Consider the following 25407-nt stretch of genomic DNA (forward strand, 5'->3'; position numbering starts at 1 on the left):
TACGGTGTGGTATGAGCAAAGTACTGTCAGCTTAGTGAAATAAAGGCAATTTTTTCATAAATGCATTTATTACTGAATGTCTGATGTTGTGCCTATTTCATTGCGCTCAACTCATTTGGTTGTTGGGTATTGCCAGTCTTACATCCAGCAAAGTCATCTTTAGAGGAGTGAGTTAGTTGCTAGAACTTTCTGCATCCAGAGCTCTCTTAAAAAACACAGTAAGTCATTAGTTTGGGCTCGTGTGCTACCTGTACACTTCTGCCCAGACTTACTCATGTTAGTCAAATTATTTTTTCCTACCAGTTAAGAAAGAAGAATGGAGCAAGAATTGTTGGTAGTACCTCTTCTTTGTATTTCTAAACTAGCTAAAAGTCTTAAAGATGTATGGCATAGAAATATCTGTTCTATTGAACTCTATGGATGTCCATCTTTGGGCACCATAGAGGGACTTGATCATTTATACGTGCTGAGCATTTATTATGTGGATGTGGGTATTGTAGATGCTTTTAAACCAAACATCTGAAAAATTACTTGAGCACTATTGAAAAGCCTGATCTGCTCAGTATGGGAAAATATGGAACACTTTCTACCTTAATGATCCCGAGTGTACAGGTTGACCCAAGTTATGTCTCTGTTTCCATTTTATTTTTCTCTGCAATTTGCACGATACAGGTTTCTATTGTGTACCAGGCAGATGTTCCCAGGCAGAGTACTTCATAGCAAATTCTGTAAGTGAGCAGGAGTCCTGGAGGAATCCAGCAACTTTGGAGCAGCATGCAAATCTCACAGCTCCTGCCCTCCTCTTGTATATCCATAGCTCTGGTTTCTGCTCTTTTTCTGGATTGTAGTCAGTTCCTACAGTGCTTCTGGCCTTTTTTTAGCATTCCAGATTTCTGTGAGATCCTGCGTTTCACATCGTGCTTAGCTCTCAGTTCTGCCTTTTACCTCTTAGGCTTGCTCCGTTCTGTGATTTTCTTGTGCTTTGAGAATCTTTCCTTTCAATGTTACCCCCTTTTCACAGCATCTGACTTGGTAACCTTGTACTACTCTTATTCTTCTAGTAATTTTGTGCTTGCTTTCTCATGTACTTCTGCTGTGATTTGAGGATGAGATTGCTTTTGTGGTTTCTTTCCCCATCTCCCCAGTGAGACATAAAAATCCCTTTCCATTCTGAGAATCTGGTAACATTGCGGACTACTTTGCTGCAGTCCCAGTTACGCAGAAGGTGGATTAGGAGCCTCTGAACGGGCTTTGTGTTACTTGTGTGAATCACAAAGGATGCATTACTAAACATCGTTTGCACATGACAGCTATCAAGAAATCTGAGAGGCCACACAGAATGCAGGATTTTGAGGGGAAAAATTTGTCTGAGTGGAGATCTGAAGTAGTGCTCAGTATAGTGCTGGATTAGGTCTTAAGCAAACACTCTTATGAAGAGTACTTGTGTAGCATTTTGAGTAACAAAACAATTACCCAAAGGATAACACCTTTTTAAATGATTGCTGTAATTTGGCTAGTGCTTGTAAACTTGCTGTTTTCTCTGTCTGTATTTTGTCCGTTAATATTCACTGCAGAGCAAAGCAAATAGTGATTTTGTTGATAGATATGGACTGTATAAAAATGAAGGATTTTTCTGTGGTTGTGTAATAAACATACTTCTCTTTGATTCAGTACTAAACTGTAAGAACAAATGAGGATCCAAGCAGTGATTTTTTTTTTTTTTTTTTTTAATGACACTTCTTTTTATTGTTGCCGGCAAAGATAACTGTGGTTATAGTTCCATAACATTTTTATTAAAACTTCTAGTTTCTTTAGCTTTTCTTTTATCATAAGATCTGCCACCCTTAAAGGAAAGTATAAAGAGCAGCAGTGTTTTGCAGAATCGTATTTGTTCTGAGATAGATGTTGTCATCCACACATCCATCAATACACAGATTCTGAAATGCCTGTAAAACTTTGAATTTGCCTGTGAGATTGATACTTACATTACTCGTGCTCTCTTACCTTTGTAGATCAATATTTCTTGGCCTATTTACTAATACAAAAATGACTGTTTCTATTTTTTGCTAAAATGTGTATTTCCCCACCCCCAGTTTCTAACAAATTGCTTCTTTTGATTTCTCAGGCTTGATGGGCCACTGGCATTGGCAGGTGGTAGAATGACACAATGCAGTATGATATGCCAAAGTAGCTGGGCATCACTTGTCATCATGTAGACAAGTGAGGCAGAGGAAATAAGAGAATACATGAGCCTTTCAAACATGCAGGCGAAAAAAATGACATTTTCCATAGGATAGAAATCTTTTCCTGTAACTGCCTCCTTCCATTTTGTGCCCAGAGCAGTTCAGTTTCTCATGCTGTTTTATCTACACCATACTTGAGGTATTGTGAGTATGTGGAACATTTTACTTGTCATAAACATCTCCATGTGTAGTTTCACTTCTCTTAAGATTCTTGCTTGCTTTCTGAAGTGCAAATAAGAAGCCATTAAAGGTAGTAAAGATATAAATAGTAATCTTTACTGTTATGGCCTATGCTAAATGCAAAGTATATAAGCATACACTTGCATATAATCATATATTGTACTATAAAGAACTGCTCAGTTCACTGTGATTTCATAATGATTGCATGTTTTTTGACCACATAGGATTACTTGCTTTGTTTCAGGGAGCAGCATACCTCAATAATTTGTCAAATTGTTCAAAAGCACAAATACTCATGCATGGATTTAAGGGGGAGCTGTCTATGAACATGTTCCTCAATATCTGATACCTCTGGGACAGCATGGTGACAAACAGTTAGTAAATTTCTTTCTCAGATTATCTGTTTTTTCCTGAAATTTGAGATCTACAAGAGCTTTATTAAATCCATTACAGGAGATTGGTACAAATAGGATGAGAAAGTTGGAAGAGCAGCCTGTGTTATTTCTTTACCTGCCTCTGAAGAGATGCAGTGTGCTCTTCCCCGTATGTGTGCAGTGCACATGAGTGAGGAGACAAATGCAAGTTCAGTAAATCCTGCAAATGAATAGCCCAGCTAATTCAGCTCACTCGGAAAGCTCAGGATGGGTCCAAAGCAGCTCTTCCTGCAGAGCTCCTCTTCTGTGTGCTCCTGAGACCGGCAGCAGAGGATCCATCCCCGGTTGTGGAGGAGGTTATTGAGGAAAATATGGTTGTGGGGTGGAGAAGAGAGACTGCTCCAGAAGTGCTTCAGGGAGTGCTCCAGTTCAGAAGGGAAGTTTCCTCAAAATCTTTTGTGTACTAAACAGATAAAAGTCCTAAGGATGGTTTTGATTGTGAGCTTTGTAAAAGTCACTCCAAAAGGTGAAGTATAACTTTTTCTCCTGCCTGCCTCACTTTTGGATTAAGTTTGGTGCTAGAGATTGGTCAGGATCAATGCCTTCCAGATTGCCTCTGCTTTGCTAAAATGCGGTCTGGCCTCTTTATTTTGGAACTTCCTTTATCTGATGTAGGAGCTTAATAATTTAAAGATCTGTCAGCAGGTATGTCTACTGCTACAGTTAATTTAGAACAAATTTTGAAGAAACTTAATTTGGAAGGAAAAAAATGTTGCTTTTCCTTATTTTTCCTATAGTGCTTTATCTCATGTTTGAGCATAGTGAAAAATCACCAGCTGTTTGTTTTCCTTTTGATAAATTTTGCAGGTCCTCCCAATTTTCTCCAATCTTGAAAGTTCTTAATAAATCTGTAGTATTTGCAAGTACTTCAACCCCATTTTAATTATAGTGCATATACAAAAGCCTAGTTATTCAGCCCAGGTTTGCTGTTTATTACATGCTGTCTCATCACAGACTGAGGCAAGAATATTGCATTTTTGTCACAGCAGGTTTGGATTGCAATTTTTTTTATGATTGTGTGATTGTTTTGTGCTTGGGAATGGTGCTGATTTGGAGAGAGTGGTAAATGCAGTGCCCGCTGCCACTCCAGCTCTCTGTACTCACCAAGGCATCCTCACCTAATCACATATTTTTCTTTTATAAGTAATCTTTGCCAGAAGGAGCAGGTGTTAATTCCACGTATGGGGACAGCCATCATGCAGCAATATATGTATGTGTAAGAGCAAAACAATTTTTAAAGGATTTGTTTTGTTTGCATTTTAAGGTGAAGCTTGGTCACAAACAGTTTCTACAACACCCATGATTAGTCTTTGCAGCTGACTCTTTATGCTGATTGCATATTGGCCATGTTGGAGTTGCTTTAAAGCTTATTTAATACCAAAGGTTAAGCCTTTGCTGGCAGTGCTGGCAGTACTGGCAGGGAAGGAGGATTTGGGACGTGGAGGTCTCTACCCAGCTTTGTTCCCTTGGCTCTGCTGTGGGTGCACCGGAGGGCAGAGCCCCTGTGCCCCTGGCCCCACCACACTGCTGGGCCCCTTCAAGGGAGGTGAAGCCTTTCCTTCCCCTGCAGCCCCTCGGCACTGCCAACTGGGAATTCAAAGGTGAGACCCATAGCTCTGGAAAACACTGAATCTTCGTCTCTGGATATTAATTTTAGATGTGTTCTGGTAGCAAGTTTTCTGTGGTCCCCATGCTGACCTTATTAGGCAGCTGAGGAAACAAATATCTGTATCTACCCACATTTATGATGAGGATACATAAAAGACAACCTTTCCATATATGCATATTATGCCTGCTGAAAATTAATGCTAAAAATAATCTCAAAAATTATAAGCAAATGCAGAACTTCTAAGGTATTCTTGAAGTAAGCTGTGAGTAAAGAGTTAGAAACCCCTATGGCCCAGTAAGAAATGGATTTTGTGGTCTCTTTGTACTGTTAAAATTTCTTTTGGAAACAAACTCCAAGTGTCTAAAATACCATAACATTTTACAAGTTTGCAGAAGATGAAAATGTTACCAGATGTTAAGTTCAAGGAGCAAGTTAACTACTGTTGTCAGATGAAACAGCTTTTGCAGCTTGGTAACTTCTCCTTACCTTCTCTCCCTCTCTTCCCCTGTCCCCTCAGCTGCTCCTGAACTGCCCGTCTCTTTTGCAAGTAAAACAGTATTTCACTCATACATGTGAAGGGAAAAGTCTATACATTGTATAGTGCATATAATTAAGGTGATGGTTGGTTGAGTGACCAAAGTCTTTTATCAAACTGGATTATCAAACTAAACTGCTGTAGTTAAATATAGTTTACTGTTAAATTCATATTCAATAAGCAGAAGAGAAGTTGATAATAACTGACTTCAATGTAGTGAAAATCTGGTAAGGGCACATGAAAAGGATTGCTAATATCAGGCAGTCTCACCTTACTGCTGCTACAATGCTATTTTTGCCGTAATGCCTTTTTTCATAATATGATTCAAGTATATAAAAGGTTTATAGATTTGAAGCACATCAGAGGTCATTTCCTCCTGTAACTCACTAATCAGCTCTGGTACTTTTATGTATGCAGCAGGAACTTTCAGACAAAGGTAAGATTAGTAGCTAGCCAGACAAAGAGAAAAGGGAGGAAAATAATAGTAGTGGTGAGTACATGCATCAAGTAAGTGGGGCCCAATATTTTTATGCCCTTTTTGATAGATTGCTTTGGATGCTTCTGGGCAACATTTAATGCAGCGTTTTTTTTATCTCTGTCCTAGAAGGATTATTCCAATGGTTCACCTTAGATTCTGCACAGAATATTACTTTGATACTGTAATAGCTTTGGAAATACTGTCCTTTGATGTCAAGAGCTGTATGGAACTGTTCTTTTGATTAAGAAACACTTACACTTTTGAAAAACCTAATAATAGATTAAAAAAAAAGAAAAGAAAAAAAATGATCATTGATTTTGCTTTATTAAACTAGATCTATGGGAGAGATGCAGAACGTGTGTGCATCTGTATCCTGTCTTGATCTGTTATCTTTCTGTTGGAAACCCTCACAGTATGTCTGTCCCTGTCTTGAATAGCCTAGAAGCCTGTTTCTTTTTTCCCCCTCTTCATTCTAGGACTCTCCCCTTGTGCCATTGAATGCTTACGGACTGAACAACCTGGCTGGCAGTCGGATTATTATACCCCCCCTTTCCCTCATCCTCAATTGATTGTCGAAGATTTATTGCATACAATTTCAGTTTAAAACCTAGCCTGGTCCATACCAGGTGAATGTCCTTTTACTAGCAAGGGGTATAATTGAACTAGTGGCCAACAATTTAAGTTAATTCCCTCATTTGCAATCAGTGCCATTTCAGGGAGATAAATTGCATACAATCATGCAAAAGTGCTCAGCTGATGTTGTTGGTGTCTGCAGAGAGAGCTCAGGGTAAATGTCTGACACAGTTCAGGGCTTATAGGAAAATGCCCCCTACGTTGCTGTGGTACATCTCCATGATGTACTATCAATAGAGCAGCTGGTTTTAGGTCAAAGTCATGTTGCACAAGAGTTTAGGAGGTACTGAGTTAATTTGCTAGTTGAATGGGTGTTGGTATTTGCTCTGAAAACATAGATTAAAGCTCTCTTATGCTTAATAATAACAACATATTTACTCGGAGTTTACTTTTGCCCCAGATTTACTCCTGGAATGCACTACTCTGTTTTTGCAAGTTAATCTCTTAACTACTTAGACAGAAACTTTTAAGAAAACTTACTGATCCTGTATTGGTGGGAAAGGGGGGAGACTGCTGCATTCTTCTGCAAGGAAAATCCTCTCTTTATTCTGCGCTATGCAAGTAGGGTTTTGTTTGTGAGTTTCTTTTACTTTAAATCCAGAGTCACTACCTGAAAAGGGTTGAGAAATAACTGGATGTCCATTTCAATTTTAGATGTAGGAACATACTGTACATTGAAGATTGCAATTTTGATCATTTTAACTAAGAAAAAAAGAGCTGTATGCAAATAAATATATGCTCAAGCCGACGAAGTGCTTCTCAGCAAACCAAAGTTGAGATGGAAAAAGTGCCAGTGGACATGGAGCAATATATTGACCTGAGATACAGATTAGGAAAAAAAAAAAGGATTTGGGGTTTGAGTACTACTAGAGCTGTGCCAGCTGGCAGCGGAACTATAAGAATAGAGGGGACTAGTGAAATAATTCTATTTTCTGTCTCAAACTTTACATGTCTGTCAGAGTTTCAGCCATTCAGGCTAAAATGGAGGCTTTGCAGGCTGTTAGATCGCTGCTGCTTCTCGAGGAAAGCTTTGGGTGAGAGGAGGGAAGCCTGAACACCGGTTCACATCTAGCCAGGAGATGGGATTGTTTGACTCCTTCACCCTTTTCACGGGGCAAACCTCTCAGCTGGCCTTTGCCACTCCCTTCGAGGCCTTTGTGTCCAGCACAGACACCTCGCCAGGCTTGGAGCTGGATGGGCACCGTTCACCCCAGTTTGGGAACTGCGGCGTAGGCTGAGTTCAGGCTCTCCCTGGTCAATAAGCATTAGGGATAATCAGAGGACTGAATGAAGAAGCGGTGTTTTCAAACACCCAACTTGCCCTAAGCAGTGTCTGGGGCTTCACTGAGCACCAGAGAGCAAAGCAGACATACGTATGTTGAGAGTCTGTTCTCAGGCAACAGACGTAGCTTGATGATTATTTTTGCAAAGACTTGCCTTCTCTGAAGAGAGCAACTTCAGATTAGAAACTATGTAGTTTTTGTTCATGGTATACTGTGCATACTAGATTTTCAACTTGGTTTCAGTTTAGAGGGTAGTTTTTGGGAGTGGTATAACACAACAGATTATTTGAAGGGTGTTTCTTAGTCTGTTGATATTTTACTTTTACAAGCATTGCTGATTGTTTATGTGGCTTAAAGACTATCCTTTAAATCTTCAGATGGAAATTGCTTTCGCCCACAGCTGAGAAGAGAAAACAAAGCGAGAAGGGAAAAGAATTATCAAGAACCTTTAGATATTAATCCTGACCTAAGGGACACGTAACACTAAAAAGAAGAATGAAGTGAAGGAGACCAGGAAAGGTATAAGGCTTTTGAAAGACCGAATTAATTTGAAAACTATCTCAAGCCACAACGAATTACTCCAGTAGCCAGTATTGATACATATGATAGATGATCCCAAAACACTCACCAAGAAAAGAACCAGACACAAGCGTAGATGATGAAGTAGGAAAATATATTTGTTTAGGAGACATTTAACTGATAGCTTGCAAACTATGAAAAAATTGGAGGTAGCAAGTGGTTTGCTACTTCATTCCTTTGGATTTTACCCATATAAAATGTCAGGGACTTAAGATTTGTGGGTCTGAGATCACCTGTATCCTCACAGTACTGGCATGTTTGCTTAGCCTTAAGTAAAGAAACTACTTTTTGCAGAAGTCATCATCTTGTGAAGAGTAGAGGCACAGCGTGTCTATTTATTAATATTTACATGTGCTGTCAGGTGGGGCTGGAAGCAGGTTGAGCTGGATCAGCTCTGTATTGGCTGCTCAGAAGTGGAGGAACATCACTGTGAGATGCTCCTGTCTCCAGGTTTATTGCAGTTTGATGTGCAATACAACTTGTGACATTTTGCTGTTTGTGATGTGTCTTCCTGCTGCCCCTGCTCCTAAACCTGGATGTGAACTTCCAGCATTTAAGAAATGCCCGATATTAAGAATGTGATAGAAGGCTTGTCAGCAGCTTTTATTTCAGATATAAATTTATGCTGCATCCCTCCTCCTTTGGCTGGTCCTAAAGCTTATCTGTCAAAACCTACTGTCACATCAATATTAATTAATTTGCCAATTTGGAGGTATGTGTTTAAATGGTGTTTTTAATTGCTAAATGTTTTCTTCCTGCCAAAAGTGCATGTATTGACAAGTATCAGCCCAAAGCTTCCAGCAAGGCAGAGATGAGTGAAGCAGAACTAGATCTGTGTCCGATGGCATGTGAACTGGGGCAAAGACACTGCCAGGAACCAAGTGTGCTGGGAGGAGCAAAGGAGTTATCCTGATCCATGTGCCAAAATTAGCAAATGAAGTTTGATATTTTCTGATATCTTGGCTGCGTAGCCTTCCTGCAAAACAAAGTACGGTGCCCTCTCAAGCACATCACTATTGGTAACACCCTCAAATCCCCCCCGCCCCACCCCTCTTATTGCAAGGCACTAGCTGTGGTGTCTTATCTAACTTTATTTTCTATTTTCTCTGTGCATTCAGGATAACTCTTTTGTTCCGTTTTCAGCCCACACGCTGACACAGCTCTCTCTCCCTCTCTCTCTTTCCCCTTACACTGTTGTTTAAGCATGCTGTAAACTTATTCATTCCCTAAAGGCAAGAGCAGCTATCTGAGCAACACTTTGTCAGCATAATACATTTACAGAATGCATATTTATGAACCTTTGAGCCTTTATTGTTCCAGAGGGCAAATAAAAAACATGAAAAGTAGCAATATAGTGTTTCAAAGGTCCCTTAAGGAAAACAAAAGTAGTTGGAAATAAATTTAGGGAAAAAAAACTTTTTTCTCCAGAAGAGAACCTTGAATTAGCACATACAAAATATGGGCTGGTTAAGACTACTCTTTTCTTCCACCTATCCCAGACTCTCCTAATACAACTTTTAAGAAACTTTAAACTTGAAGAATGATTTTAAGCTTTTCAAAACAGAATAAATGGCATAAATTAGACATATATAATAGTGAAGCAGAGATTTTTAAAGCAGTTTGTTTTGTGCTATCATAATAAAGTAAATGCAGCTTTCCAAGGAAGATGATCATTTTCATTTAAATCTATAAGGTCAGTGTGGTATGTGCCACAAAATTGCTACAGATAAAAGGTAGCTGGAAGAAGCTGAAAAATCAATAAAATGCTCCAGTTGTTGCTGTTTTAATTGATTCTAGATTCTTACTAACTTTACAGTGTATACCTTGACTTTTAAAATGAATAGGTTGCTACTCATTATTGCTTATAATAAAATAACGGTAGTTAGCCAATGTTGGTGTTCTTAGACATGTCCATATGCTCAATTACAATTATAAAAGGTTATTGTAACCACGTTCCTAGATTATGCAGCCTAAGAATTAAAACACGTAGAGTTGTCTCCCTGTGTGAACATTCTGATATTTTAAAATGAGAGATGTGAGTGTGACTGCCTGTAGCTTTCATCCAAAGTGAAAACTGAAGTGTGTGCCAAACAACAGAGCTCAGAGAAGTTCAGCTTAACCAAAATTTGAAGTCCTAAAAAAAAAGAAATAGCTCTAGCTAGTAGGAGAAAATAGATTAAAGTTCCAAATGGTCAAAAAATAAAACAAATGCAGATTTTAAGCTCTTCTACAGTAGCAGAGCTATAGGGATTTGTACATATTCCTTCTGGCATAAGAGTTTGTAATTGTGCTTTCTACTGTAAAGACTAGAAAGACACACACAATAGGAAACTCAACTGGAATCCATCTCTATTACTTCTTTTGGCCCAAATTAGGAAAGGAGACCCATGGAGCTCCCTGTGGAATGATGCAGAACCCTGCTGAGAACACAATCGAGCCCTGGGTAGAGCTGGAAACTGCAGTGCCTCTGCCATAAGGTACCGTGTGATCTGTGTGAAGGGATGGGGGCTGAGAGGGAAGGGTTGTCGCCTGGATCTGTCACAATTTCACGAGTGGAAACTTTCTTCCAAGAGAAGTGGTGGATGTGTGGGCATAGCACCTGTCCTGGGTGCTCACAGCAACACTCTAAAAGGCTGATGGCTCAAATAGATGAGAGGGGTCCTACTGCGTTTGTCTGATGTGCGTTTTCTGTGAGCATGAACTCTGATCTAGGGAGTTTCTGTTACAATAATGGCACACCAGAAAAAAAGGTGAGGTAGGTCCCATGTCAAAATTCAGCATTGCGCAGAGGACACAACTTTAACTTTTCTGTATGTGTTTAGTTATTTTCAGTAATAAAAACTGCAACTGAATTCACAAATCACTCTGGTGCCTCCAAAGCTGTATTAGCCATTATTCACAATTTACAGATTTTTCTTCCCTTCTTTCCTTAAGAATCACTCGGTTCTGCTTTAAGTCCTGGACATTGAGAAACCCAGAGCAAGTTTGCCTCTGAATATAATTTTCCAGTGAATTGTGGTAATCATTTTTTAAACATGAGAACAGCTTGAAATGTTATGATCACTCAGGAGAAACTGCACGGGTAAACCCTTACCTACCACAGTGTGGTGACTTGAAAAAGAAAAAAAAAAAGTGTAGTTATGTTTCATTGATTTCTCACATTTTAGGTGTTGCTGACAATGTTACTTTGCAGCAAGAGATCTGAAATATCAAATGGTTATTTTAAAAACACAGAAGAAGCCTAAATTAACCTCTTGCCAGTTCTGCAAACACGTGTGCGTCTGGTGCATTGCTTATGGCATGGGGAGGATTCACACTGCCAGGACTGGGCAGGCTTCTCCCAGCCCTACACCATTGCGTAAAGGGCAATGTCTTTTAAGGACATGTAGCCTCATTTATAAAAAGACTTTAAGCAAATGCTTAGTATCCAAAGTGCCACTTTTCTTTTTGACTTTTAAGCAGCTTGGAAAGCCAAGGCATGGTGTTGGTGCCCCAGCCCATTCCTGTCCCGTCAGCAAAGCAGGTCCTGCACCCGCCCCTGCAGAGCAGCCCTTGAGCTGTGCAGGCAGTGCTGGTGCCCAGGGCTTGTGCAGGCTGGCCCTCTAAATGTTTGAGTGGAAATAATTACATATACAGAATTTGTTGTAGAGTACAAACTTAAATTTAGGAAAGCAGAATGGATGGTAAGCCAAGGGAGCCAGGAGGTGCAGTGGGAGGAAGGTTATCAGGGATACTGTGTCAGTTTTCATGTTATCTGTATGGAGCATCACAATATAGAGACTATGATTAAGCCACTCTGCAGTGCTGCGGTCCTCATCAGGCACCCCTCCCATGGGTTGGGGGCCTGGGTACCATGTCCGAAATGGGCTAAGCAGCATCTGCTGTCCCTGAACATTGCGTGAGGAAGCTCTGCCAGAGAAGGCAGCAATGGGAACAGGGAACACCCTCAGTAGACCTTTACCTGAACAAGATGTTATCAACCATCAGTGTCACAAACATGGCTGAGCCTCAGCAGGGCTCTGTGGCACAGACAGGAATCTCAAGTGAGGTGAACACCCAGGTCCTATTGTCACCTATATTCCCATAAACCCTTTAAAAAACGTCCAAACAGAAAACCTGAAGCCGGTAGCCATTGTGCTTTAATTAAGCGCAGGACTGGGAGCTCTGCTTTTCACTCCCACTCTTGCTGCTGTTCATACAAAACAGGACTGCGTCTGTTTTTAGCAAAACAGGATGCTCTTAGAGAAGAAATGCTGTGAACGTACAAAATTTCCTACTAACATGAAAACCATCCAAAGTCATAAAGATTATTAAATAAAAAATAAGAGAGAAAACCCAGTTTTCTGTTTCCTAGCTTTCTAAACAGCTTTTCAAAGCTTGTTTCACCAATGTGAAATCAAGCATAGATTATTTACATTCTTGACTCATTGTGAGAGTGATATGTGAGAAGATCCACAAGTTAAAAAAACATACATGACTACAGTGTCATCTTTAAATTCTCTATACATAACAAAAGTGGCAGGATGCAAATATGAGGCATTCTAGATCAAAGCAATAAACATATGAAGATATTATTTTCCACAAAATATACAGTGAGTGATATTAATGATAAATATTTTAAATCCAGTGAAAGGAAAAATCTATAGGAATATTTCTATTTCAGTAGGAGTTGTACAGTGTGGTTTCAGAGTTCCGGATTATATGCAGTTTTATTATAATTAGTGGTCTCTGATACTGGAAAAAATGGAAATAAAACATTTTACATTATTTCTAGATATTAAAGAAATGACAAGATTATCATCTTGGTTTTGATCATTTCCTTTTTGTAAAAGAATGGCAAAAGTATTGGAAAAGGGCCATATTGTCATTACAAATCAGAATTGTACTGGCTTCTTTTAGTATAATTAAATTTGCTGTCCTAGGAACTTTTCTTAAGTATTGTTATGTATTGTTTAAACAAGACTGTTTTTTGGTTCGTTTTGTCTTTTGTTTGTGTGTGGGATTGGTGTGGTGGTGGTGGTTTTTTTTGGGGGGGGTATATTTCTGTCTTTTTCCTGGTCAGATTTTTCTTAAACATATTGAATCTTAAAAATCTTCAATATTGTACTGGAAAATGAGCCCTGTCTGAGGGTCAGGTCCAAGTAATTGGGGCCAAAAAGCAAAAACGGGGTTGGGACAAGGCAAGGAACCTAATATTGGGTTTAAAGGCTTCTACATTATGACTATATTTAAAAACGTGTATCATTATTATATCCAAGTTGATAATTCGATATTTTAGAGAAAAGCTTCTTAGAACTCTCTGACATGATTGCTTATAAAATTCTGGTCATCCTGTGAACATGTGCCTAAGTTTGTTCCTAGTCCCAGTGTCTGAGGCTTGAAAGCTGCCCACAGCTCAGTGTTTTGCCTCAAGTCTGCTGTTACCTGTGCCTCACAGTGCTCTTCCCTCTTCTATTTCTGACTGTATGAGTAGGCTAAAAACTTGACCTTTCAAATAGCTGTTTCCTTTGTCCAGCCCCTGCCAAAAAGTCATCTTACCTTTTAAAAAGGTAAAGTTTCTTGCTGTTCATAATTGGTCTGAGCATCAGAGGCTCTCCTGCAAAACCAACGAATTGAGAGACTGATAGGAGAGTTAGGCCAAGTCCTTTCACTGCCTGCTCGTGCATGAGTAAGTTGAAATGTTCTTTGTGAATTCTATGTTTCTATCTGGCAAAGAGAGTTGAGTTTGTGAGATGTGATGCCCCCAGTTGGTGCTCTTCAGACTGGTAACTGCTTTGTTGCCTACTTATTTAGGCCCTCTCAGAAGAACTGAGATCTGGATTTTCTGGAGACTGCATGCCAAATTAAAGGGGGGGAAATAAGAAGAAAACTAGATTAAAGAGAACATGCTTATTTGAAAGATGCCATGTGGCCCTTGTTTTTTGCTGAGGACATGGTAGTATCAGATAGTAAGAGCCTAAGGTTTTAATGATATTATGCACCTAAGACAGTAAAGAGTCCGTAAAAGTGTGTCCAGCCCTATAAAATAATTTCCCTAGTGAAGCTGGTACCAAGATAAATGACAGCCTCGAGTGCTTGTCAGCTCTGGGGGCTCAGTCCTCTGGAGTGCAGCTGGAACCTCCACACCAGGAGGTTGATTATTGCCAATAGTCTCTGCTGTGCATCTGCTTTTTCTGTTGTTATTCCCTTCCTCACCCCTGGTTAGGTCAGTGGCTGCCTTTTAGTCTCCTTCCCTCTCTGTTTCTCATTTGCGTGCCATAGGGATACATATTGAATGAACTGAGGAAAAGTAAGGAAGAAAAATCAGTAATCCCGACTAATACCCCCAGAGTATCACCAACAGGTTAGACTACTTCTGTGTTAGGAGATTTTAGGGAGTTATTGTTGACTGGCTGCTCTTACATACCATTTTTTTAAGTTGGATTAAAAGTATATATGAAGATTAATGTTCACTGGCTTTGTTTTGGGGAGGGTTAATGCATTCAGCCTCTGAAGAGGAGAATGAGTTTGGTTAGAGGGTAGAAAACCTTTTGTTGCAAGATTGCCATGAGTAGGTCAGTAATACCACCCATAGGCTAAACCAGAAGCGTTGTGCTACTTACTTAATAATTAAATGAGCTCCTCATTTCAGTCGCAGTATCTAACTAAGATAAATCCAGCGAGCCACCAGCTGTGTACTTGCTCACAGAAAGTTACTGCTATGATGTTGTACTGAATTTCTCCCAGTCATCCCAGTCTTATTAATGCCTCAGTATGGCATAAAGCTTCATTCATTATTCATAATAATCCAGTCAGAGGGCACTCTGAGACCTGATAAATTCTCACCTAAATGACAAGAGCTGACAGGGCCTAGGGTTTTATAGCCTTTCTCTTGCCATAGCAAGGTGCTGTGGGCAAAGGTCCAGAATGATCCTCTACTAATGACCAGTATGATATATGAGCAGCTGCTGATTTTCTGACATGAAGTCTACTCTGCTGAGCATCCAACCCGCCAGCTGTGAGTAGTGGATGAATATCTGACAGGCGATATACTTCAATAACAGGTCACAAAAAACATCTGTCTCAGGTGGGAGGGAATAAAAGGGTTAATCCTGTGCTGGAGCACTGCAAAATCAACAAAAATATCCTGGGGGGGGGAGGGGAAAATAAAAAAATCCGAAGTCTGTAAATTCTGGCCATGCTAATGTGGAAATGAGAATACGATTCCTACTTCTGAAAACTCTTCCATTCTGGCACCCAGAGGGTTGAATAATCGTGACTTTAGAAGCCTGTAAATTGCTTTATAAAAATCAGTAATCATCTGCTGAAGGATATTAATTGCACTTTTTCGTGAAGGGAAAAAGCTTCATAATATTTTATTGGTTTTTAATGGGCTCTTTGATACCACAGGAGGTAAGTGAAAAGCCTCTTTCTTTTGTTCAGGCACAGACCTAGCCTTTCAAAAGAACGTATGTACCTGTTTGAGATTTAACTTCTCCCTGGTGTTGTGGGTTCAAATTAAAAGCAGGTGAGATCCTTTAATTTTGCACTTCTATTTTACTTTCAACAGTGATTGTTTCTCTATTATATCATCTTACTTTTCCTAAGTTATATTGATAAACGTATGTCTTTTCCCATGTTTCATTGCCATGCAAATTTAGAGGTTAATTCTGCAAGTCTGACTTTATTGAGATATAGTAGAAAAATGAAACTCCAAGTGCTTCAAAAAGATCCAGGACTGACATGGCCAAGTCAGACATCTTTTGCTTGTTAAAATAACCGTAGTGAGTATTCATTTATCAGTGTGCCTCATCCTTGCTTTGGAAGATTGAGCCTTTGAGGCTCTTCAAGGGTGCCATTAGTGCATTTTCCACATCCATCGTGTGTGGGTCTCTAGGCCAGGAGGACAAGCAGTTGTTCTGTGTATATGGGCTCAATATGAATTTCTGTCCATTCCATGTAGCACCACTCAAGTGGCAACAACAGGCTGCTCTGGCCTGAAATTGTAGAGGTGAAAAGGTGGTCCTTGCCTGACCGAAGTTGAAGGGAAATTATATTTGTTTGATAGTGTGTTTTGACCCTAATTTTTCCATGTAACAGAGAGAGACAGAAGATCAATGAGAATCTTTTCCCCTCTTCCCTTCCACTGGTACCTTCTTGTTATTTAATCAAGAAATGGGTTCTACCTGATTCCCAAATTGAACCAGTAGATAAGGATATGACCAGGCAAAAGTCAGGCTAGTGGAGGTGGGTCAAGTCCTGCACTGATTCCTATGTTCATGTTATGTACAATACATTGTGGCTGTCGGCATAATTCAGGCCTCCAGCATTGACAGATACTTCTGTTGTTCTAGCGCTGCAGTGCTGGAACTTTCTTTTGGGGCCAGACTTTGAGGGCTGAAGGCTGCAGAAATTCACCATCTACTGGAATTATGGCAAGGTTTGATTTCCCTGACTGAAGTCATTCTGACAACCTCATTTGGACTTGTTTTGAGAACAAGTATTTCTATGGAAAGTGACACAGATGATTTGCAAATGAGGTGTGCCTAAACTATATGAAACCTAAACATATTCCAGACAGGTTTAAGCTTTGTTATGTGCAAGAGCTGTAGGTGAAAGCATTCCTGGAATCTCCCAGGGCTGCCAGAGCGACCTGCAACTGTAACCAAAACATGCCTCACTCTTGCTGGATTCCCCTGTCAGCCTCCTTAGACGCTTCTTCCTTCTTTCCATTATTTTCCAGTAGAAATAAACAAAATATGACATTTGCTTAGGATAACCCACACCAGTCAGAACATTAGCTTCTTGAACACAGCCTGACACGCAATCTTTCAGGCCAAACTGTTGGATTTTGCAGTTATCCTCTGTTGTCTCCACTGATGTCTTGACTTGGTTCCTTCCTCTAGTTGCTGGGCCTCTGGAGGAACATAGTTGGCTGATGGTTTCTTTGGTTTGAGCATTAGGAAGGTGGTGGCAGCATGTTCTAATGGGTGTGGTAGACCAAGGGAGACTTTTTGTTGTTGTTGTTATTTTTTTCTTGTTCAGGTAGAATACAAAGGTATGTTATTAATACTCATGGACAAGGTGAATCTCCTGTATGATTCATGTTGACTGGACAGGTCGGGTTGCCTCTAATATGGCAATCCCTCACTCAACTGTCCGTCATTCAATATCTCCTCAGATTCTGACAAACACCCCTTTTTGTCTGGGGATTTACTATTGCAATGTCTCAAATATTTTTCCACTTAAGTGTGAAAAAGGTGAATTTCTTTGTGGCTTTGTCAGTTTTTGGTTTAGTTTGATTTTCTTAGTATAACATGCATGTTCCATTCCATCTCCTTGAAGGACCTAAAAAGAATTGCAAGAATAACTTTAATAGAAGATAAAGCTGGGCTTGTAAATCCATTAATTGTAGCCTATGCTTTTGAAAACCAAGCTATGTATGTGAATGTGCACATTCAATTTCCTATCATTAAAAACTTTATCCAAAGATCTGAAGTTTTCATATGAAGTAATTAAACAAAAACTGATGAAAGGGAGCAAAAGAGGAGAGGAACCTACACCCATCAAAGGCATATGCAGAGGAAGAAGATGGTTTCATATTTAATGCTCCCTTCAGGGTGAAGAGTTTTGTCCCATCCTGCAGGCATCGTGTATACCATGGCGCAGGAAATCACTGATTTTAATTCTCATGTTCTTTAATTCCTGACTTATGGTAGGAGTCCCTGCAGAGATTTAATGGTAAATGTTTAACAAGGGGAACTCCCTTTTCCTCCTATAATCTCATATTTTGTAAGCTGATTAATTTAATAAGAAAAACAACGTTTCTATTTAGTTAAAGCCCTCAGTTCCTCACAACTGGTAGTTCTGTTCCTCAGCTGGTTCCATTGCAGGACTCTCCCAGTAGGCAGTTTGGTTTGCCTCTGAGAAGAAAACAAACAGTTTATTTGACAGGAAGGAAGTCTCACAACTTGTCCCCTCACAATTAAAGGGACAAAGCAGGCTATGTTAACAAGCTGAAGACAATTTTTTAAATTTTGGTTAGTTGTAGACCTCCTGAAAGATTATTCAGCCATCTGAAAGTGTTTCACAATGTTCCCATGGAATTAAATCCATGACACAGTGGTACTCACCCTGACTTGTTGGCAGTAAACCTGAGCAAATACCATGCAGGACCTTGTAGTGCTGCATCACCGCTTATCTTCATTGAAACGGAAACGTTTGTGTGAGATTGCCTTACCATCAGAGAAATCAAGAGTTTCTGGGGTGCCCCCAGTATCCCTTTCCTTGTATGGATTCCTTATGCATGTTTTTGTGTGTGTGTTTTTAGGAGCCTGTCATGTTGCCATCCCAAACACACGCTGCTGGGAAAGACATTGTTTTCATTGCTTCAGCCTTTTTACTGGTAGTTGAGAGCTGTAGCTAGTTAACAGACCAGACAAATTCTTGGCACTTGTAGACTGCCTACTGCCATTTAAATGAGCACCTGTGTGTGTGTGCATTTTTGTATTTTCTGGGAAGCCATTGCACAACCTTCATACACAAGCTCTGCCGAAGCTGAGCATTTTAAGTCCATGACAAACATGATGTTGCTTCCAGCTCTGGTCTGTACCCGCAGCCGGGTTGATCTGCTTGTCCCGTGGACAGGGAGCTCACACCAGGCTGAGCTGGAGTTGCAACACAGGTGAACAAACTGACTGACCACACACAGATTAAAGCATTGCTCACATATGGATCACAAAGTACTTAGCCATATTATTCTCTACTGGATGGAAAAAAATACGAAATAAAAATTGAATTCAGTAGAACTGCCCTAGACTGACACCTCATCAATCTGAATGGTTGTGCCTTGGCTCTTGGTCATCACCAGAGATGGGGTTGCTTGAAGTTAGGCTGTACAGCATCACAGAGTGTGACAGAGTAGATCTGGGCAATTAGATACATCAGTGTCTCACTTTGGTGCTTTTTGGGGGGGAATTACTTGTCTTGTTGTCCGTAGCATGGTACTGCACAGCACTGTGATTGCCGAGCTGTACTTTTGTGTAGTGGGTGAATGGGGACTTTTCATTTCAAATTCAAGATTCTGGAAGATAAAAAGGAGAGTGATTTTTGACAGTTCTGTGGTTTTTCTCTAGGCACATTGGGTGCTGATTTTCATTCCAGTACATCAAGGCAACTGTCTGAACTACAATCCAAACAGAAATTCCTTCAACAACAAACCACTAATATCACATGTAGTTCCAGTTGTTCTCACTTTCTTGTGCTTCGTCTTTCCATGAAACCTCACTTCCCCAACCCACTGCCTTGGGCTAATAGTTAGTAACAAAGCTCAGTCTCTAAAATGTCCTATATAAATGGAGAAGGGAAGATCATAAAAGAGAAAGATGAAAACATTTACCACTCCATCTCCCACACTCTGAGTCTCTCTGGAGTTTCCCGATTCATCAGGCAGTTAGGAGGGCAGGCAGTCACCCGGGCTGCCACTGCTCTCGCCAGTGCTGCTGGGTACCATTCATCACAGGCTGCTGGCTGAAGGATACAGTGTCGATGCTGGCAATTGATCCAAGAAAACCTGCACGTGTTATTGTATCTCACTAAGGGCACTCTTTCCTTTCTGCTTTTCCCTGTAACCGAAAAATTAACCCATGAGGTTTTTCTGTTGAGAATGGTAGAGTAAAAATAATATCTGTAGGGGGGAGGAATCCTAATCTTTATTTAAGACTGTAAATTAAGGCAAAAAAAAAGAAAAAAAAGAGTATTTGCTCTCTTCTAGTGCATCTGATTTAGAAGAAAGGAGATCTGTAGTGATTATCAGCTTGTAACAGTATATATTCATATGATGAAACCGAATTACCCAGAAGACAAAAGAAACGCTTGAGATACAGCATTCATCTTTTGTACCACTGTGTGCATTCATGTGTTACACCTTGGGGCAAATCCCAGGCAAGTGCTGTTTGAAGGAGGCGGGGAGGAATCTTGCTTTTTCTAGACCAGCAATCCTAGATGTAATTATTGTTCACAATAGCGTGCTGTGCGGTAATCTCACTCATTCAGACTCATAAGGATATTCATGAAGCGAGGTACTATCAGACAGGGGCTCACACTTGGACTAGAGCTGCATTTAGAGATCTGGGAGTGAGAAAGGAAGGCTCCTTTGATAATTTGAACTCCCTCAGAGGGGGATGGGAAATATGGAGGCAGACAGTCTATAGGACACCCATTTAAGTCCATCACAAGTCAACCATATCAATGCATGCTTTGGTGTCCATTGGCTTAGGTATATGCTCACTTCCAAGTGATTTGCTGAATCAGGACTGTAGACAGTGTCCAGCCACTGATGCCATAAGGCACAATACAAAAGCAGGAAGTTAGGCAATTTTGAGGGGTTTTCTTTATAGGAAGCTTTACATTTTTATAGGGCTTTTCATTTAAGAATCTCAGCAAGCTCAGCTACAGTGATTAATTAAATTTTACAGCTACCCTGTGCACTAAGTAAAGGCTGCATTATTATTTTTTGCTGTAATAAAAAGCAAATGTGGGATGCAGAAAGGCAAGGATTTTGAAGTGTGTCCAATCAGCCAGGGCAGCTCTTTCCCTCATTTGTAATCCCCCCCCTGACGCCCAGTAGGATCAGTATTGCTTTTTTTTGATAACTAGAGTCAGATGAACAGTTTCATCTTCAGGGTGCTGTAAATCAAAGGTAGATTCCTGGAAGACAACCAGAACAAATATAAATCCAACCCAAAGAAGAGCAAAGACCCTTTGTAAATTTAGGGAAATATTTAGTTTGAAGTCTTTAGTTCCAGTATCTCTAAAATGAGCATATTTTAGAGTGGGTTGTACTTGGCATGACTATTTGGCCTCAAGGATACAGTCTTTGTGCCTTGCTGGATGTAGACTGTACCTAAATATAATCTATCCTTGCCAGCTGTTGAAAAGAACAGGGATATCCTTTCTTGCCTGCCTGTGTTCAGGACATGAAAGGTGCATGAGAGAGAATTCCCACATAACGTGTCAGAGGGAGAGGAGACATGGGGCTTCTTTTGGCTCAGCAGATTCTGTGTGTAGACATCTTTGAATAGGGTATATTCCTCCTATCTTGGAAAGAATACCAGAGAACTGAAAACAAACAAACAAACAAAAAACAAGAGGAGGATATTGACCATTCTCCATAGCCTTTTGTAATAAGACAAGCATACAAGGTGAGAAAACCGTTTTAGCTGTGGGGACAGTTCCTGTACTTTGTGCTATTTTGTATTATTCGTTAGGAAAAGAGCAAATATTCTAAATGAGCATCATGATTCTGGAATGGGTGAGTATCAAAAGCTGGCAAGGACTCAGGAAGAGGCTGGGCATAATGATGGGCACAAAGGTCACTTACAGAAAAAGAGAGGTCAGCCTCTTGTCTGAGCAGATATGGTTGTTATTTGTGTACATAAATAATGTCCTGTTCTCTGCAATGGACTCTGTAAAGCCCTTGCCTCCATGAGTTGTATTTTTAGTTTAGTCATTGCAAGGTACAAGCTGAGCTGAGCTTACATGATAGAGTGGCCAGTCCGGAGGAGCTTCTTTACCTTTTATTTACTAGCTGCCATCTCCTCCTGCAGACTTTGTATAAGATTATGAGAACAGAAGAAAATCAAGGTTCTGCCCCAACATATGCTCTTAGCTGAGCTGTAGTGCCCTTTTGATTGAATTTAGTCTTCAAGGAAGCAGACACCTACCTGGATGTAATCAACTCTTATCCAGTGACTTTTTCCTGAAGTCTGTGCAGCAAATGGTCACCGCTAATGCTGTTCAGGAGCCATTCATGCTCTGCACATGGCATTTTCCTTGGTCAGCCAAAGGGAAGCCTCTCCAGGCTGAGCCAGCGGAGCTGCATGAAGTGTGTTGCAGCTGGAAGCTATTCTTGGTGTTATTTACATTTAGCTCATTGAAACAGCACACCTGTCATCAGGGGTGGTTTCTGTGAAACTCTCTATCATGGCTTTTCATAACCAGGGCAGCCTGGCCTTTCCAGAACTGCAACTTTCCACGATGCACCTACAGGGTTTTTTATTTTTCCTGGTTTGTTGGACTTTGTACTTCCAGAAAGCCCCATGTGCCAGGGAAGCATGTGGAAAGATGCAAAGGGATTTCATAGAGCATGAGAAAGGTAAGTCATTTATCACAGTTGAATGCAGCTTTGTCAGTGTGTGGAAAGCTGTTTTTATTCTGAGTCTTGGCAACTCTTACAGTCATGCGTTAGTTCAGGTAATGTAAATGCATAGGGCAAATGAAGAGCCCTGGAGGTGCAGCCATCTTTCAGGCAGGCAGGGGAGAGGGAAGGAGGATGTCTGCTGCTGGCTGCAAGCAAGTGGTTTGTGGATGTGACTGTGAGGGAGAGAGGCAACAAGGAGTAAAGGTTTGGAGTCAGATCCTGGTTTCACGGGGTGCAGGCATGTGCAGGGGACTGGCTCCGCTTGCTTTTTCTGCAGCAGAAGTGAGGGGTCAGTGTGATCGTGGACACAGGCATGAGCATTCCTCAGGTGATGAAGCAGGAGTGGTTGGTAGCACTGTAGCACTCATTTGTTGGATTCCCATAGGTGACTGACTGGAATTCAGAATAAATGTGGAAAAGCACCCTAAAATGTGGCAAGGAGAGGATTGGAAAATGCAAAACCCAGGCATCAGGTTTGACTAGTGAAACTAGCCCCAAGGTGACTGATGTTTGGGACTGAATAAAGTGAGTGAATCCTTTGCATTTTCAGCAGGAAATTTTAGAGCCTTAATTATTTAAACCTGGAAAAAGTTACTGAAAAACATATTAAAAGTTGTTTATGAAGTGAAAGGAGGTTCTCTAAATGCTGTTAGCATCTTTCTCCTGTTCATCTTCTGTGCAAATGCTGCTTTGAGGATGTGACTGCCCATAAGCATTTCACTGCTCACAGTTGCTACAGGGCTGAACCTGGAGAGATGTGTTTGCTATTATCAGGCCGTAGGACCTCTCCGAATTTTGGATCCAGTTTTCCTGGGTAGCTTTGGGAGTGCCAGGCTGAACCTTTTTACTTGAATTGGCTTTGGCTGCTCAGAGGCTGGTACGTGGTGCCATCTGTCCAGCTTATTGAACGTGTGAGAGTGTATAGCTGCTCTGGGAAAAAGGGACATATGGAAAATGATAGTTGGTGCATCTCAAGCAAGAAAAGTCACGGGAAACCACCTAATTACCAGGGTTTAATAGCTGGTGAATCAACAGTAAGGAGCTTGGTCCTGAGGTCTTGTGGCATAAATGAGTGATTATGTTAACGCCTCACTGCTACTGGGATACTTTTGTATTTACAGGGCTTTCTCCGTTATTGCTAGAGGCCTTCAAATCCCAGATAGTCAAAATCTCTATTCAGTGCTGCCTGCTGGGCGTTTAACAAGGGTCCTTGTAACGGGACCCGGTACAAGTACAAACATGAATGAAGAGTGCAGGGGCCACCACAGCACCACAGGCTGCGGGGTAGCCAAATGGAGGCAGCCGCAGAAAAGCAGGAAAAAGTAGACAATGACCCTCGGCGCCTCAAGGCATTGCTTCAAAAGGTGTCAACACCAATTAAATTGTAAAGCCTCTGTCAGCTTCTGAAAAGTTATCTAGGCAGGGACAGAAAGTACAGAATCAAAGGGGCTGCAATGCAGTGTTGTGTTTCCCAGTGGAGCGGGGTACACATGCTCCTGGTGGTGTGGGATCCGTCTGGGAGGCTCCCAGAGGCACGGAGCCACGCTTGGGCTGGGAAAGAGGCAAGACAGCGAGCGTGGGGTCTCCTGCACCGCCGGTTCTATCCACAGCGCACAGTGTTTAATGACACAAAATCAGAGTTGGTTAAAGAAAAAGCTGAATGTTTCTCCCCCATCTCAGTCAGGGGTTAATACATTTGAGAACTAGATGCAATATCCTTCCCAATAAATTTGCTTTCTGTGTGCTCTGAGCATTTTTAATCTCCTTGTAATAAATAGGAGCTCTCAAATGTACTTTATTCATTGCTCATTAGAAAAGGAAGTGGTGTTTTAGCAGCTAACTTCTTTAATGGTTAGGTATGTGTAACTATGAAATTCTTGTACTCTTTCCTCTTCACTCATGGGACTGTGATGGTGTCTCATCCTGTTGTTTAAAATGGCTTGAGGTTCAGGGCGAAGGCATGTGTAGGCACTACTCTGAGCCTTATCGACCACGGTGGTGTGATACACACAAATGCTCATCATGGTCTTTTTGGTTCAACAGTTGAGCTGTGAAGTATAATGCAGAATGAAAGGGGGTGAACACTGAGTCTGGTGCTCATACATGTGAGGGGAAGAAGCATAAGTCTTCTGTGTGCAGTACCCACATTTTCATGCAAAAACATAAAATGCTTCAAATATAGATTAAATGATTTGTGCTAGAATAAAACTTCTAACGATAACATTTATTCTCCTCTATGTTGCTAATTAATAAAATGCAAAAGGAGTTTTTGTTCTTTTTTAAAAACCAACTTAAAATGCTAATTAAAACAAGGAATTCAAATTGTTGCTTCTAGTCTTAGAGTTTCCTCACAAGGCAATTCAAATGACTGAGTGATGTTGATGTTAACTGATCTTTGTAGGTATACACAGCAAATCAAAGAGGTGGTTCATGGATTTTGTTCAATGGGTCCTAAATACAGTATTTTACTAAACCCCTCTCTGGCTTAATCAAAAGCCAGTTTGGGAACAGGAATGTGAGGTGGAAGGTTTGGGAAAAGATATTTAAATTAATAGATACAGCAATAATGCTGTATTGCTGTACTTTTAAAGTATTCTCCAGAAAGGCAACTCAGTTGACCATAATATAAAAACAACAATGGAAATTGCTGGCATACATTCATCTATCTACAGATAATTTTTTTCTCAGACTAGAAGTTTGGAAAGTATTTATTTTTCCTTATCTATTTCTTATCATGTCTTTGAAAGTCATCGTTCCTAAATGTCTGAACACTGTGAGAAACCAAAGGAGCACTTTATGACAAAGTTGAAGGACGTCAGAAATACTCTGAGCAGCAGCTCAGTTTGGCAGATTTAATCTTCTCAAACACTAAGACAGAAATATTTTAATGGAGAAAAAAAAAAATCAGGCTGTATGTGGCGGTGTTAGGCAAATGGCAGAGCAAGGATGCTGAAGGCCCCGTCTCTGGCCTTGCCAAGACCACACACTTTGTGGTGTCTGGGAGGACAGTGGGTGTATTTTGTACCACTCGTAGGGATAATTTCACAAGTGGTTTTGGAGAGCCAGTTGTGCCCCATGGCTGTCCAACTGTGCTAGTGGTGAGCAGTAGTCTGCTGGTCTGGATGAGCAGCTGGGTGGGCTTTGACAGAAATGCCCAGCTGATCTACAGAAAACATCCCTGAGTGAGGGGAAGAGCCCCTGTCTTTTTCTGCTCATGGGGAAGAGCTGGCAAGGGGAGCTGGACTCGGCGGCAG

At 40.7% G+C, this 25407-nt stretch overlaps 1 protein-coding gene across 5 annotated transcripts in view; it reads left to right on the top strand.

Annotated features, from left to right (window-relative positions):
- Positions 1-25407, top strand: part of NEK7 (NIMA related kinase 7) — a 122343-nt gene that overhangs the window by 78528 nt on the left and 18408 nt on the right. For all 5 annotated transcript variants that reach the window (XR_014184018.1, XR_014184019.1, XR_014184020.1 and 2 more), the window contains 2 exons: positions 7773-7914; positions 10350-10451. The gene's annotated coding sequence lies outside the window, so the exon portion shown is untranslated. The remainder of the gene's footprint in view (positions 1-7772; positions 7915-10349; positions 10452-25407) is intronic.

This window comes from Streptopelia decaocto (assembly GCF_964273445.1).
Source record: "Streptopelia decaocto genome assembly, chromosome: 5".
NCBI lineage: Eukaryota > Metazoa > Chordata > Aves > Columbiformes > Columbidae > Streptopelia > Streptopelia decaocto.